Below are 17,214 nucleotides of genomic sequence, written 5' to 3' on the forward strand. Positions count from 1 at the left end.
GCACCTGTTGTTTCCTGACTTTAATGATCGCCATTCCAACTGGTGTGAGATGGTATCTCATTGTGGTTTTGATTTGCATTTCTCTGATGACCAGTGATTATGAGCATTTTTTCATGTGTCTGTTGGCTGCACAAATGTCTTCTTTTGAGAAGTGTCTGTTCATATCCTTTGCCCACTTTTTGATGGGGTTGTTTGATTTTTTCTTGTAAATTTGTTTGAGTTCTTTGTAGATTCTGGATATTAGCCCTTTGTCAGATGGGTAGATTGCAAACATTTCTCTCATTCTGATGGTAGTTTCTTTTGCTGTGCAGAAACTGTTTTATTTAATTAGATCCCATTTGTCAATTTTGGCTCTTGTTGCCATTGCTTTTGGTGTTTTAATCAGGAATACTTGCCCATGCCTATGTCCTGAATGGTATTGCCTAGGTTTTCTTCTAGGGTTTCTATGGTTTTAGGTCTAGCATTTAAGTCTTTAATCTATCTTGAATTAATTTTTGTATAAGGTGTAAGGAAGGGATCCAGTTTCAGCTTTCTACATATGGCTAGCCAGTTTTCCCAGCATCATTTATTAAATAGGGAATCCTTTCCCCATTTCTGGTTTTTGTCAGGTTTCTCAAAGATCAGATGGTTGTAGATGTATGGTGTTATTTCTGAGGCCTCTGTTCTGTTCCATTGGTCTATATCTCTTTTAGTACCAGTACCATGCTGTTTTGGTTACTGTAGCTTTATAGTATAGTTTGAAGTCAGGTAACGTGATGCCTCCAGCTTTGCTCCTTTTGCTTAGGATTGTCATGGCAATGTGGGCTCTTTTTTGGTTCCATATGAACTTTAAAGTAGTTTTTTCCAATTCTGTGAAGAAAGTCATTGGTAGCTTGATGGAGATGGCATTGAATCTATAAATTACCTTGAGGAGTATGGCTATTTTCATTATATTGATCCTTCCTATCCATGAGCATGGAATGTTCTTCCATCTGTTTGTGTCCTCTTTTATTTCATTGAGCAGTGGTTTGTAGTTCTCCTTGAAGAGGTCCTTCACATCCCTTGTAAGTTGGATTCCTAGGTATTTTATTCTCTTTGTAGCAATTGCGAATGGGAGTTCACTATGATTTGGCTCTCTGTTTGTCTGTTATTGGTGTATAGGAATGCTTGTGATTTTTGTACATTGATTTTGTACCCTGAGACTTTGCTGAAGTTGCTTATCAGCTTAAGGAGATTTTGGGCTGAGACAATGGGGTTTTCTAAATATACAATCATGTCATCTGCAAAAAGGGACAATTTGACTTCCTTGTTTCCTAATTGAATACCCTTTATTTCCTTCTCTTGTCTGATTGCCCTGGCCAGAACTTCCAACACTATGTTGAATAGGAGTGGTGAGAGAGGGCATCCCTGTCTTGTGCCAGTTTTCAAAGGGAATGCTTCCAGTTTTTGCCCATTCAGTATGATACTGGCTGTGTGTCTGTCATAAATAGCTCTTATTATTTTGAGATATGATCAATCAATGCCTAGTTTATTGAGAGTTTTTAGCATGAAGAACTGTTGAATTTTGTCAAAGGCCTTTTCTGCATCTATTGAGATAATCATGTGATTTTTGTCTTTGGTTCTGTTTATATGCTGGATTACATTTATTGATTTGCGTATGTTGAACCAGCCTTGCATCCCAGGGATGAAGCCAACTTGATCTTGGTGGATAAGCTTTTTGATGTGCTGCTGGATTCGGTTTGCCAGTATTTTATTGAGAGTCTTTGCTTTATTAAACCACTTAGAACAATCTTCTTGAAAATAGTGAGCCCCTGGGAAAGTGTTGCTTGAAAGACAGGGTGTGTGTCACAGTGATACCCAGGATGCTTTTAGGGGTATACAGAGGACAGTTTTAACTTCACAGTCTATTATTTATTTCATATGAATATAGAATATAGCTATATTATATGAATATAGCTAGGATATAAGACCCACAATATCATTTTTAGGAGCAGGCTAAGGTCTTTTTTTTTTTTTTTTTAAATTAAGACTATCTTTTTTTTTTTTTTTAATGGAGTCTTGCTTTGTCACCCAGGCTGGAGTGCAGTGGCACCATCTCGGCTCACTGTGACCTTCGCCTCCTGGGTTCAAGAGATTCTCCCTGCCTCAGCCTCCTGAGTAGCTGGGATTACAGGCGCCTGCCACCATGCCCAGCTAATTTTGTATTTTTAGTAGAGGAAGAGTTTCACCATGTTGCCCAGGCTGGTCTCAAACTCCTGACCTCAGGTGATCCACCCTCCTCGACCTCCCAAACTGCTGAGACTATTCAAAATATCTATTAAGTAAATAATGGTCCAGATGAAACACAGATATAGGAAATCTTGTATAGGTGGCATAAAATAATTCAAGTTTTAGAACACCATTTAACATTTAAAATGTGAAAAGTTCTAAGTACAAAGTACACTTTATAAAGCAGTGCATGTCCAGGTTGACTGAGCACACAAATCACCTCAAATCTTGCTACAAAGGAGATTTTGAGTCAGCAGACCTGGAAAGGGCTCTGAGGCACTGTATTTCTAATAAGTACTCAGGGAATACTGATACTGCTGATCCTGGACCACACCTGGTTATAAAGCACAAATGAAAGTATAAAGTAATAACAATAATGCTACCTGCTACCTTTGAGTTCTATGCACTAGGTTCTCTCTCTCTCTCTCTCTCTCTCTCTCTGTATATATATATATATAGGTGTTTTATAGATGTCAAACTCAGCAGTATTCGCAAAAATCCTGCAAGGTAGTTATTAATATCTCCAGTTTACAAATGAAAATTAAAAAATCAGAATAATACTACCTACTACCTTTTAAGTTCTTCCATGCACTAGGTACTCTTCAGGGTGTTTTGTAGATGTCAAACTTAGCAATGTTCACAAAAATCCTGCAAGGTAGTTATTAATATCTCCAGTTTACAAATGAAAATTTAAAAATCAGAAATGGCTTGACTTTTAGACACAACTTTTTTCCCCCACAAAGCAGGATACACAAGCAGCAAGGAAATGATAATATCCTTGTCTTTATTATTGTCATTATTATTGTAAAAGAAATCAAGCTAGAGAGGCCTGAACTACTGCCTTGATTATGGCCAGTGCAAGTTCTCAGCATTTGTTCCATTCACATGTCCTGTCTGTGACCTCAGTGTGAGACAGAAAGTAATCTGGTCTAAGGATCAAAGCCTGAAGTTTTCCCATTTCCCCACATTCAAAACAAAATAGCTCTGGGCAAGGGATGCATTTCTATCCCATGGTTATAATGAAGGAAAAAAAAAAACCTACTAAAGTCCAACTTGGATTAAAAAGCATTCTTAAAACAAGTAAAAATAAACATATACACACATACACATAAACATATATATGTTAATGCACAGAACAGTTTCAGCTGCCTGCGAAAGTTTTGTTGTTGTCTCCAGTTAATACTACTAATTCATTTTCACATGGGTACTGGTGAGTTAAACACTTTACATTTATATGGTTTTTTTTTTTTTTGTAAAGATTCCAACATGCCTAATTAAGAATGAACCCAAGGGAAAAAATAAAATAAAACCAATGATTTCCTTTCAGAGGGTTCCAGGGCCCTTTGTGGTGTGGTAGGGGGAAGGGAAGGGAGTCTTCTATTGCTAGTCACAGGCTACTAAGATGCCTTCCATAAAAGCCTTCATGAGGTAATGTTATGCCCTACCTGGCTAAATAGCAGATTTCAAAAACCTAAGGGCCTGGGCTCAATCTGGCCTGTTCTGTGTGTGTGCGTGTCGTTTTTTTTTTTTTCCCATTGGGAAATGTCCTTATAAATCTGGGCACCTGGTTTTCTGGAAAAATTGGAAGACCTGGAAACAGTGGGCCCAGATTCCTGCAATAGCTCCAGTTACTTGCCGCAAGGAGCAGCTGTCCCTCTTCACTTTCCCAGCAGGCTTCACTCATTTCCATTACCTGCCTGGCCCTGGAGGCTACTGAGTTTGGAATCCCTAGCTTATAAGTAGAGTTTATGAACAGCCAACCTTTGCTCTCCTCATTATCCTAAGAAAAATCTGTCCAAGCAACTATGTGTTGGAACAATGAAAAGCAGTGTCCTTTTAACAAAGTGAAAGCAGCTGGTTCATGCAAGAATTATTCATTGACTTCGTGGAAGCCAATGTGTCCGGATTTTAAATAATCTGTGCTGTTCAGATACGCAAGTGATAAATCCCCAGTGTTCCCCTCCGTGTCGTGCAGCTAGTCGTCAGTTGGTATACTCTTGGCCCAGTTCCTGTGAGGATCGTGTTAAGTGATGGGAGTCTAGAAGTGGCTCAGCGATTATCCTGTCCAGTTTGCTGGTAAGTGGGAGTTGAACTCCCCAGGTCCAAAAAGGTCAACAGAATGAAGGGATGGTATATAGGTATATGGTGGGGGGAGATGATACCCAGGAAACTGAGATACTTTTTTAAAAAGCAGATACTTTCTCATGCTTGATTTAGAGGTGGAGAACATTACAGTCCTCTAATCTGTTATTCATTCAATAAATACTTAGTAAGTACCAACCGTATGCTATGCACTGTGCTAAAAAAGGAACACAACAATGAATGAGACTGAATCCCCTGCCCTGGAGAAGTTCAGTCTGGAGGTTGTTATCCAAATATATGCACCTTGATAGCTACGTGAAAAGTGACTGATGCCACCTTATAGGTGGAGCAAAGACCTGTCCATTGTGTCATATTCCTAATCCCAGAGAGATTCCACAATATTCCCATCAGTTTCATTCATCCTTCTACAAACACAGATATATTTTGCTTTGAAAAAGCAGTAGCAGAGGTGGGTAGAGCAGACCAAAACTGGGGCTGTGCTGAACTGCAAAGGAACTGTCATTACTCAGGTACGGCCAACTCTTAGTAGGCAGGAACGCTGCAAGGTTGCCAGAATGTTGGAGTTTGTGAGGAAAGCCAGAAATTGGATTTTTTAATATGACATCTTCTTTTTTGATAGTGTTTTAAGACATTTTGAAACCCAGTGTAGATTAACAAAAGTGAGTTTTCAGGCAGGTTTAATTAGGGAGTCCCAAGACTATGACCTCTGATTTCAGGAGTCCTCGTGCCTAACCTTTTCATTGTATTTAACATCGCATCTTACCAAGAACTGGAAGCCTGGAATTTGCTTTTTCCAGGAAGTCCCTTTGGGTCTCTCATGTTTTTAAAAATCCAACACATTGAAATACTCAGACTTCCTGTATATTTCTTTCATTTCTCTCTCTCCTCCCGCCTTCCACTGCCTCTCTTTCTCTCTCTCTCTCCCTTTCTCTCATTCTGTTACCTAAAAATAATTATCTTAATTAAAAGAGTGGTAATTTGAACACATTTATCAACAAGTTATTCTTTAAGAGTAACCTTTGAAATATATAAATAATTAAAGCCATCATTTGGTTCTTCTGACATGACTCTTTAACTTTTCATATTCATGTCACTCTGTCTTGGAATCAAAATCCTTCACCAGACACTTGTCCTTTACTGGTCTTGAGCTAAAATGCCCCTGAGTGACTTATCGTTCAATGCTTACAAAGGCTTCATTCTCTATTATTCACAGGTGTTCCATTCACCTTGCCTAGACAGTATAAGGTAATTACATGAATGGTTTTGTTTGTATCTCCCGGTTCTCAGAGCTGCTTTCTTTTTATCTGACTGCAGCTAAAGAGAAATAAGATAGAATTTTGAGAGGGTAAAGCCTCCCTGGCTTTTCTTTTTATTCAGAGAAAATATTTTCATTCTTTAACTATTCACTGCAATTTCTCACCTCATTAGGACCTAATTTATGGACAATAAGTAGAATTAATTTTACTTAGTAGCCCTGGATTTCTGACTTTCCTTAGCAACATCCCAGAAAGTCTTCAGCTTTAATAATGCTTCGTCTTCCTTGCTTTTCTAGAATCATATTCTTTTTTTTTTTTTTTTTTTTTTTTTTTGAGACGGAGTCTTGCTCTGTCGCCCAGGCTGGAGTGCAATGGCGCAATCTCGGCTCACTGCAAGCTCCGCCTCCCGGGTTCACGCCATTCTCCTGCCTCAGCCTCTCCGAGTAGCTGGGACTACAGGCGCCCGCCACCACGCCCGGCTAATTTTTTTTTTTTTTTTTGTATTTTTTTTAGTAGAGACAGGGTTTCACTGTGGTCTCAATCTCCTGACCTCGTGATCCGCCTGACCTCGTGATCCGCCTGACCTCGTGATCCGCCTGCCTCGGCCTCCCAAAGTGCTGGGATTACAAGCGTGAGCCACTGCGCCCGGCCTCTAGAATCATATTCTAAAAATCCAAAGCAAAACAGATAAACCAGTGTCCCTAATACAATATATTCATTTAAAACATTCTAACATCTTGGGATGCTCTGATATTTGGTCTTATTTTTCCAATCTCCTTATATTTGCCATCAAAAGTATATGTGTTGAGCATGGTACTAGCATAAAAGGCACATAGACCAATGGAACAGAATAGAGAACTGATAAATAAGCCCAAATACTTACAGCCAACTGATCTTCGACAAAGCAAACAAAAACATAAACTGGGGAGAGGACACCCTTTTCAACAAATGGTGCTGGGATAATTGGCTAGCCACATGTAGGAGAATGAAACTGGTTCCTCACTCTCACCTCATACAAAAATCAACTCAATGGATTAAGGACTTAAATATAAGATCTAAAAGTATAAAAATTCTAGAAGATAACACTGGAAAAACCCTTCTAGACCTTGGCTTAGCAAGGATTTCATGACCAAGAACCCAAAAGCAAATGTAATAAAAACAAAGATACATAGTTGGGACTTAATTAAACTAAATAGCTTTTGCACAGCAAAAGGAACACTCAACAGAGTAAACGGACAACCCACAGAGTGGGAGAAAATCTTCACAATCTATACATCTGACAAAGGACTAATATCCAGAATCTACAAAGAACTCAAACAAATCAGTAAGAAAACAAAAATCCCATCAAAAAGTGGGCTAAGGACATGAATAGACAATTCTCAAAAGAAGATGTACAAGTGGCCAACAAACATATGAAAAAATGCTCAACATCACTAATGATCAGGGAAATGCAAGTCAAAACCACAGTGTGATTTCACCCCACTCCTGCAAGACAGGCCATAATCAAAAAATAAAAAAAAAAACAGTAGATGTTGGCATGGATGTGGTGATCAGGGAACACTTCTACACTGATGGTGGAAATGTAAACTAGTACAGCCAATATGGAAAGCAATGTAGAGATTCCTTAAAGAACTAAAAGTAGAACTACCATTTGACCCAGCAGTCCCACTACTGGGTATCTACCCAGAGGAAAAGAAGTCATTATACAAAAAAGAGACTTGCACACACATGTTTATAGCATCACAATTCACAATTGCAAAATCATGGAACCAACCCAATGCTCATCAATCAACGAGTGGATAAAGAAACTGTGGCATATATATACGATGGAATACTACTCAGGCATAAAAAGGAATGAATTAACAGCATTTGCAGTGACCTGGATGAGACTGGAGACTATTATTCTAAGTGAAATAACTCAGGAATGGAAAACCAAACATTATATGTTCTCACTGATATGTGGGAGCTAAGCTACGAGGATGCAAAGGCATAAGAATGATACAATGGACTTTGGGGACTTAGGGGGAAGAGTGTGTCGGGGGTGAAGGATAAAAGACTACAAATAGGGCACAGTGTATATTGCTTGAGTGATGGGTGCACCAAAATCTCACAAATCACCACTAAATAACTGATTTATGTAACCTAATACCACCTGTACCCCAATGACTTATGAAATAATAATTTTTTTAAAAAAAGGGAAAAAAGTATATGTGTTGAGTATTGCCAACACTGACTCCTCTGGAAATACCTTGTCCGTCAGGAATTTAAAAGTGATGGTTTTACCATTATGACTTCAAGCTGAGGACTTAGTAGTTAGTAATGCCTAAATGTGATCTAATTTTCTGATAATGAGGAAAGTGACAATTTACAGAGCCCAAGACAATAATAGCAGCTGGCATTTTTTAAGTTGCTTACTACATGCCAGCATTTTTCAAATCACTCTGCCTCTCAGCTCATTTAACTACTGTTATCATCCCATTCTTATAGGTGGCACAGCTGAGGCATGAGGAGGCACTGTAACTTGCTCAAGGTCACAGAGGTGATGGCAGAGCATGTATTTGAATCCAGGCCTCTGGCCCCAGTCTGTAGCCTTAACTAGTTGGCTGCCCTACCTCCTGGAATTGGGATAAAGCAAAGCAGAGATATGGTTAAAGCTGATGTGTTTTTCCCTTACAAGTTTGCCTTGAGAACATTCAGTTCTTTCTTTTGTCCCAAATTCTTCATTTGTAAATTCCAACAGTCTATTTACCAGAATGTTGTGGCAGCTCATTATTTAAATGTGTTCATAGTTCCTTGCAAGAAAGGCTACATAAATATTACAGAACTGTTTTAAAAATATGTGAAATGTGTTCACCTGAATATAAGACAGTTGTATTTCTCACTATAAATAAATAAATGAGTGCTGATTTTCTGAGTCCTATGGACGTGGTTGCACCAGGTCCCTCTTCATGAGCTCACAGTTCAGGCTGCTGAGGCTATGGGGCTGAAGGTCAAACTCTGCCCCAGGTGACAGTCCCCTGAGGCCTCAGGAAAGTGCCTCCAGGGCAGTGGCTAGGCCTCCTCATGCCTTTGCATTCAAACCTTATACAATGCTGAGTGCCATGGGAAAAATATGAATAAGCAGCGAGAAAATGGATAAATTGTGGTTCACTCACACAGCGACCTACTAACTCAGCAAGAAAGAAAGAATGAATTAAATAAATGTACAACATGGATGAATTTCACAAGCATTGATGTTGAAAGAAGCAGGCATAAAATAATACATATTATATAATTTCATTTATATAAAGTTTAAGAACAGAGAAAACCTGGAGTGGTAAGTGGAGCATGTACAGACTAAGAAGGACACCAGAGAAATTTGTGGAGTAGAGAAAATGTTTTGTGTATTGACCTGAGTGTGGTTACATACAGATTCATACATACGTAAATATCATAAGGTTGTATCCTGTTGATTAGTATACATTATGTATATTATACCTCAATACAAAATAAAATGAAATAAAAATTACATGGAAGACTGTCAAGCTGAAATTACCTTGGGATTTGAGGCCAGCACTGAAGGCAAGGACTAGCTCACAATAGGGTTTGAATGCCAAGCTAAGCAGTTTGGACTTCATTTAGGAAGCCCAGGGGTCTAGTGAAGAAATGACAGGATTGATTTCTAGTGTTGAAAGCTCATTCAGCATCGTTCTGTATAGAGGGAGCCCTGCAGCTGGGGCAAGGCAGAAAGCAAGGAGACGAGATTACCCTAAAATTCCTCTTCTGGGAAAAACCTAATTATATTCCTATCAATTTGGTGAGTGCACACTTTCTTTAAATAGAAAATGTTCCCCCCATGAAGTTGGGGCAGGAGAAGGAGGTAGCTACATGTATTCACCTTGCCACACTTGGCACGCTGACAATTTAGAACTGTTTTTCACCACACAGGCTCATAGAGCCTTCATGTTCCCCAGGGCAGGCCTTTCTGGCTTCTTGCCTTTCTCAGCTTCTCACACTTCCCAACCCCCAACCCCTGTCATTGTCACAGTTTTCTTCCTTTCCTCACAGCAATTGCATGGAGGAGGGCAAGGTAGTTACTGCTGGCCATGCTGCCCTAAATAAAATGCAGGGGTCACAAGGTCATTTCCATGGGGATTGTGTACAATTTGCATACTCTCAGTCAGACATGCTGTCAAAATCCAAGCAATTTTCCATATTAAATATTGGTCACTTAAAAATTAACATTATGAAAAATGGAACTGGGCATAGATAATTTTTAGTGTATCTATATCATAACTGCAGGTCTTTTTACTTTTTTATATTTGTTTGGAGCTGTTTCCATTTATTTAATAAACATTTTTAATATAAAACTGCTTAAAGAATATCTAGTTATGCATTTTAAAGACATACACATAGAAGAATGCTGTATCAGTAACGTGGGCTCTTTTCTGTAAGCTACTTCAGGTACACTCTCGTATTTTTCATTAACCCTAAAGTATCCACTTGCAGACCATTAAATGAAGTAGGATATTTAGACTTAAAATCAACACATTTCAGCATATGTAAGTCTCTAATTAAAAAAATGGCCAGGTGCAGTGGCTCATGCCTGTAATCCCAGTGCTTTGGGAGGCTGAGGTGAGAGGATTGCTTGAGCTCAGGAGTGTGAGACCAGCCTGGGCAACATGGCGAGATCTCATCTCTACTAAATATTAAAAAAAAAAAAAAAAAATCAAGCATGCTGGTGGTGCTCACCTGCAGTTCCAGCTACTCAGGAGGCTGAGGTAGGAGGATCGCTTGAGCCTAGAAGATTGAGGCTGCAGTGAAGTACAATTGAGCCACTGCATTCCAGCTTGGGTGACAGAGTGAGACCCTGCCTCAAAAAAAAAAAAAAAGTGTGTGTGTGTGTGTGTGTGTGTGTGTGTGCATGCACTGAGAAAGACAGGATAATGAGAGAACAATGTTGAACTTGATCACATCCGTAAGAAGGAAGAAAGAAAAAACTGATGGTAGGGGGTCAGCTTTGTGCACTAGCCACTAATTGATACTGTACTGTTAATCTAGGGTGACTTGGTCACTGCCTAGATTGATGGAAATGGGAGGAAGGTTGAAAGGCAATTTAGATATATAAGATGGTTTTTTAAAAATGAAATTAATGCAAAAATTAAATGATGAACAAACTATAAAAATTTAAATAACAGGATCTAACCCTGCATTTGCATGACCTTGTCTTATTTGCCTTACCCTAATCCTGGCCCTGGTCCCCACAAAACTTTATTTACAAAAATAGGCAACTGACCTGTGAGCCATGGTTTGCCAATTTGCTTTTTTAAAGCATTGCATTAAAATACAGTCATGAATTGCTTAACGATCGGGATGCATTCTGAGAAATCCATCACTAGGTGATTCTGTCATTGAGCAAACATCATAGAATGTAGTTACACAAACCTAAATGGTATCGCCAACCACACACCCAGGCTATATGGTATAGCCTATTCCTCCTAGGCTACAAACCTATACATTACGTTACTGTACTGAGTACTATAGGCAGTTGTAGCACACGTGTTGTTTATCTACACGTATCACTTAGGCTACACTAAGTTTATTATAAAAGTTTTCTCTCTTCAAGAATACATTGACCTTGGCTAGCTGTAACTTTTCTACTTTATAAACTTTTAATTTTAAAAAACTTTTAGATGTGTTTATAACAACACAGCTTAAAACACAACACATTGTACCGCTGTACAAAAATATTTTCTTTATATCTTTATCTCACAAGCTTTTTTTTCTATTTTTAAAAGTTTTTAAACACTTTTTTTTGTTAAAAACTAAGACACAGACATACTTAGCCTTGGCCTTCACAGAGTTAGGAACATCAATATCACTACGTTCCACCTCCACATCCTACCCTACTGGAAGGTTTTCAGGGGTGATAATACACATTGAGCTGTCATCTCCTATGATAACAATGCCTCCTTCTGGAATACCTCCTGGAGGACCTGCCTGAGGCCACTTTACAGCTAACTGTTTTTTAATAAGTAGAAAGAGTACAAAGAGTACACTCTAAAATAAGGATAAAAAGTATAGTGTAGTAAATATATAAACCAGTAACATGGTCATTTATTATCATTATCAAGTATTATGTACTGAACATGATTTTGTTGCTATACTTTCACATGACTGGTAGTGCAGTGAGTTTGTTTACACCAGCATCACCACAAATACATGAGTAATTTGTTGCACTAGGACATTATGACAGCTACAATGTCCCTAGGTGATAAGAATTTTCAGCTCCACTATAATCTTATGGGGCCACCAACTGATAAAATATATTTAAGGTATCTTTATATTTTACATGTGGTTCATCATTGACCAGGATGTTGTTATGTGGACTTATATTTTTTATCTTGATTACTGAGTATTTTTTGCATTACCTTAAACTGTGTGTCTAAGGTGTGTACTTTACTCACCTCACCCTAATCCTGGCTTTGAGTGGAACTGGTAAATTGTGACTTCCTTTCAGGTTAAATGACAAAGAAGTTTGAATGTAAAACAAAGTTATGCAAAATTTATCATGTAAAACAAAATGAAGTTACACGTGCATTATGTTTATGTAATTCTTCTTACATATAACTGCCTTAGACTCCAGATAGTACAATTTTTATGAGTGAGAGAGAAAACAGACCCCATGGTACCTTCTAGTCCCAGGTGGAGTAGACCTAGGCACAAGAATCTACCAGATCAAAAGCTCTTTCAGCCAATCAGGAGCAAAGGAGCAGTGCCAATAGATCCAGAGCTGACACTAGGGTTTCAGCAATTCCCACATTACTTTATTGTATAGTATCCTCTAAGCTCATATTTTTGTGGTATGTCTAAGATTTGTGTCTCCTGAAGCTTCATGTCAGAGCTACTTGATAGGTCGTAAGCACACATTATGGTTCAAAATCAACTCAGGGTTTCAAAGAAAACCACAGTCTACAGATGAGGTCAGAACTTCTTCAGGGTATAAGTGGTGATTTGTCTCAGTCTCATGATTTTCATGTACTCATTTCCCAAATAACTCCAGTCTCAAAGAGCACATCTGAAATGTTACACTTCTTGCAAGAAAGTACAGTACAGTGATTCCCTGTTCCAGGACATTATATGCTTTAGTGAGTCATTAACAGCATATTTCATTTTCCTACTAAGGTGTCAACTAAACTCATAATCCCTTCTAGGGTCAGCATGATTTCCTTCTAATTGATTTAGTACATACTTACAGATTTCCTGATGTCCAGTTCTGGGAACATCACCATCCATGGGGTCATCATGAAAGTGGTCACAGTTGTCTTTAAAATCTGCAAACAGTTCTCAGAACGGTTAATGTGATGTTTATGCACATCTACCCCTAGAAAACCAAACTATTAATTTGCTTGTGTGGGAACACTTTGGGCTCATCTGTACAGTCATTTATTTTGGGGCAAGTTCATTCCTTGCCATGAGAATTTTAACTATTTATATTATAGCTTTTGGACTTAGTTGTTGTCAGTTGGGATAATTGTATCCAGTAAAGCTTTTTTCCTTCTCCCCTTTTTTTTTTTAAAAAAAGTTTTCTTTTGTTATTATTGTTGTTGACTTTGAACATATGGTAAGGTTTTTTCTCTTTATATTTTACCAGCTAACTTATTTGATATATTACAAATAAGTAACACATAGTACACAGTAATTTACTAAAGAAGATAAAGTTAAGTCACAATGAGTTTCCTGGAGACAAAGAACACCCCTTTCTTTTCTCTCAGGTCATTTGGGATATAAAATTCGAACAAACCTAAGAACATGTTGGTATGTATCTTTGTGCTTTGGTTGCCAAGTACAAGAGGTGAAACATGTCTCAATAAATATCTTTGGGGGTACACACTCGTGCTGGACAACCCGAAAAGAAAAACTGGTGCTGGAAAGAACAGAGTGCTCCCTTCAGTAATTTAAAAGCTTCTTTTCCTGATTGTGGCTGCCCATACATGCTGGGTAGTTCAGTTGGCAGGATCATTAAGTACTAAATGCTCCACCGGAGAGAACAAGCCCAACGTGCTCCAGGAGTGCAACAGTGGGAATGCTCAGTGCAGACCTGAGAAGAGAGAGTCCAGAGGTCAGCCCAGAAGAGCCAACCACATTCCGGCAGGATGGGGAGCAGTCTGGCTAGCAGGGCCTCCCAGAAGTTAAGGGACACCAGGGCCACTTCCATTTTTTTAAGGGTCCTGGTATATTAAAAAATAAAAGCTGAAGAGGGTGTTTAGATTGTGGTATATTTTGGGTGTTTACAACAATTACAATTACAAGTTGAATATATTTATATCCCACTGATATATTTCCAGGGTTGTTCCACCTCATTGGAGATCACAACCAAAGTCCACATTTGAGGCTACCAGTGAATGGTAGGCCCCAGCTAAACACCTTCCTGGCTGCCACTGCCACACAGTTCACCACCAGTTTGGATCAAACAGTCCAACTGGCAAGGTACATGCTGTCCTTAGAGTTTCTTTCTTACCCTGTAACCTGGAAGGCCCGTGCCCCAAGCAGGCCCTTAATAAGTACATGTTGAATAAATGAATAGACCAGTTTTGAAACATCAGCAAGACCGTTCTCATCTTGTTCTGTTCCAAAAATGCTTCCCCTTCCCAAGTTGACTCCCCTCAACCATGTATCCTACTCACCTTTGAAGTTCTAGCCAAGCACCATGTTTTCTGTGAAGTCTGTCTACTGCTGTTACTATATCTACTTTACTCTATATGCTCAAAAGTCTTCCTGCGTTTACAGTTAGAACCATGTATAATAGTTTGGCACCCCCACTCCCACCCCAGCCTAGAGAATTCAAGCTCTTTACAGCCAAGGACTATGTCTTACTCTTCTTTTGGATCTATAGTGTAAGGCCTAAAGTTTTCTGTGCCGCCTTGACATCTTTGAGCTTCCTGGAGCCCCCAAAGACTAACTGTGAGTTCTGCTTTTGCCAGATATGCCCTCCCCAGTCGAAAAGACTCCTCACCTGGCTAGTTTCCCTATTAGCTAAATGAGCTGCACGCTACCTGATCTTCAACCTAAAAGGTTCTACTTCCCTGCCAGCCTGTGAAATTATTCAAATAAGCCAGTCATCCTCCAGAGGGAACCAGGGGTCACCCCAGCCTGTGTTGCTACAAAACTTGCCTCCCATAGGCCATGCTTGTCCACTCTACTCCTGAGTGCAACCCCAAGTGACCTTGCATGGTGTCCTGTGCCCTTCCCTAGGCTGTGAGCTTATGTGAGTCATAAACTGCCATCAATCTCATCTGTCCAGTGTTGGGTGCTGGGTGTTCCACCACCTCATATTATTTAGGGTGGGGAATTCCTCTTTCAATAATGGAGTGAATAGAAGGTGATCAGAACAGTATCCCACACAGAGGTGTCACTCAATAAATTTGTGCTGATTGCATCATCTTCATTTGATGAAGTTCCTAGCCAAGTAGAAGACTGGAAATTAATTAAATATTTGCTGTAGATGACTACAGATTTTTCTACAAATAATCCATTTGAAACATATAGCAACAGCTTCTATTTGCATAATTATGCTTCAAGCAATCTTTTTCTTTACTGCTCACCGTACTGTTAACCAATAAAAGCAAAATTGCCTAAGAGCAAATCTGTACTTAATTTCTGTATTACTGACCTGACATTTACATTGCAATTCTTAATAACTAATCGAGGTAAATTGTAACTGTGTCCAATCATGGAAATAAGATTCCAGTATCAGTCAACATTGGGTATAATCAAGAGACTAAAAACAACTGAAAGTGCATTAGAACTCAGACTTTCCCCCCACAATGACCTACTTAATGTACTTCATTGTCTCCCTTTATCTCACTTCTTTGTAAGCAAAATGGTAACACTTGGAGGCACTGAAAGAGAGACTTGTCCTAGAATCTGCAATTAGTTTTCTTATTAGTGTTTCAGGGAGAGTTTCATTCGCATTACTGTTATTTTATCACTTGGTTTCCAAGGTCCAAGAGGAAAAAAAAAAAAAAGCCACGTACTTTCCCCTCTGGGAGCTCCTGCTTTTTATCTTAAAGCAGTGGGGGTGGGGGGAAACGTACACCAGCAAGCAGTTCTCCTGTCCAGTTTCCAAGTCACACTCATTAGTAACGGGCCTCAGCCCCTCCCAGCACCCCGCCACTTCTCTCCTCTGCTGAGGGCTGGAGAAGGTGGGGACTGGGGCTCTGAGAGGGACCAGGGGATCAGGAAAGCTCAGATCCACGCCTTACCGCTCCTTGACCACAGTGGAATGTGATGACTAGCTTTTTTCAGCCTGGGCTCTGCATGACAAAAGTTAGTGGAAAACGGTCATCAAACATTTCCAGCAAGCTTCAGACTTCTCCAAAGGACAGGGCCCTTCTCCGAAAGACAGCCTGGCGCCTGGATTAGGCAGCCCCTAGCCTAGCCTCCCTGCTGCTCCTTTTCCCGGAGTGGTCGGTACACAGGACGTGCCGAACGTGCGATTATTACAAGGCTATTACCAGAAGCAAGGGGATGTGCTCAGGGTGAGGCGCAGGCAAGGAAAAGGCATTTCCAAACAACCCAAACAGCTTGCTACTGGGGACAAACCATTTCACCAGGGCGGTGGGGAGGCAGCCGGCCGGCTGGCCGGCCGACCCGGGGTGCGTGTGCCCATTAGCTGTGCGGGCTCAGTGTGCAGACGCTCTGGCTGCGCACCGCGCGTGCTTAAGTTCCAAAGCGCTGCTCTCCACAGCGGCTGGAAAAGGTGGAAGAAAGAACAAAATAAAACGAACTTTCCCCACACATCGCTAAAGGGAGGGGTCAGGCAGGGGGCCAAGCTCTGAAGAAAAGCTCTAAGAGATCTGTAGTGAATGGAGGAGAGGCCCAGGGCAGAGGCTGGTGCTGTATTTATGTCCAAAATTTGCCCGCTTTCCTGCTGTTTGCTGCTGACTTGATTGGCCAGAAACAGTCCCCACATTTTACCCCTGGATATGGAGACCTTTCTCAGTACTCCACACACATATTATCCAGATTTATTTAAATAAGAAAAAAAGCAGAGGGAAAAATATTTTTCATAAATATCTAGTACTAATAGTTTCATGTGTAAACTGCCAGTAACTGCATATATACATATATGTATATGTTTTTAAACCAGAACATACCATAGTTGTGTAATCTATTTTAAAAATAATTTTATTGTGGTAGAAAACTCATACTTTAAATTTACCATCCTAACCATTTTTCAGTGTATAGTTCAGGAGGGCTAAACATATTTACATTGTTGTGCAACAGATCTCTAGGACTTTTCCGTCTTGCAAAAGTGAAACCCCATTAAACGCTAATTCGCTCTCCACTCTGCTTTAGTAACTGCCTTTCAACTTTCTGTTTAATTTTGACTATTTTAGACTGTATATCTGAGTGGAATCATGCAGTATTTGTACTTTTGTGACTGTTTAGCATAATGTCCTCAAGGTTCATCCGTGTTGTAGCATGTGACAGAATTTCCTTCTCTCTTAAGGCAGCGTAATATTCCATTAGATGTATATACTATTTACATTTTCTTCATCCATTCATCTGTTGGTAGGCATTTGGGTTGCTTTCACCACTTGGCTATTTTGAATAATGCTGTGAT

General features: G+C 39.6%; 1 protein-coding gene across 2 annotated transcripts in view; it reads right to left on the reverse strand.

Annotated features, from left to right (window-relative positions):
• Nucleotides 1-12,904, reverse strand: part of SSR3 (signal sequence receptor subunit 3) — a 64,953-nt gene extending 52,049 nt beyond the window's left edge. Inside the window, exon 1 of one of the 2 annotated variants that reach the window (XM_030822748.1) lies at nt 12,842-12,904. The gene's annotated coding sequence lies outside the window, so the exon portion shown is untranslated. The remainder of the gene's footprint in view (nt 1-12,841) is intronic. The other variant, XM_003256338.4, reaches the window with a different exon arrangement.
• Nucleotides 12,905-17,214: the final 4,310 nt, after the last annotated feature.

The sequence above is a fragment of the Nomascus leucogenys genome, chromosome 11, assembly GCF_006542625.1.
Source record: "Nomascus leucogenys isolate Asia chromosome 11, Asia_NLE_v1, whole genome shotgun sequence".
NCBI classification, from domain to species: Eukaryota; Metazoa; Chordata; class Mammalia; order Primates; family Hylobatidae; genus Nomascus; species Nomascus leucogenys.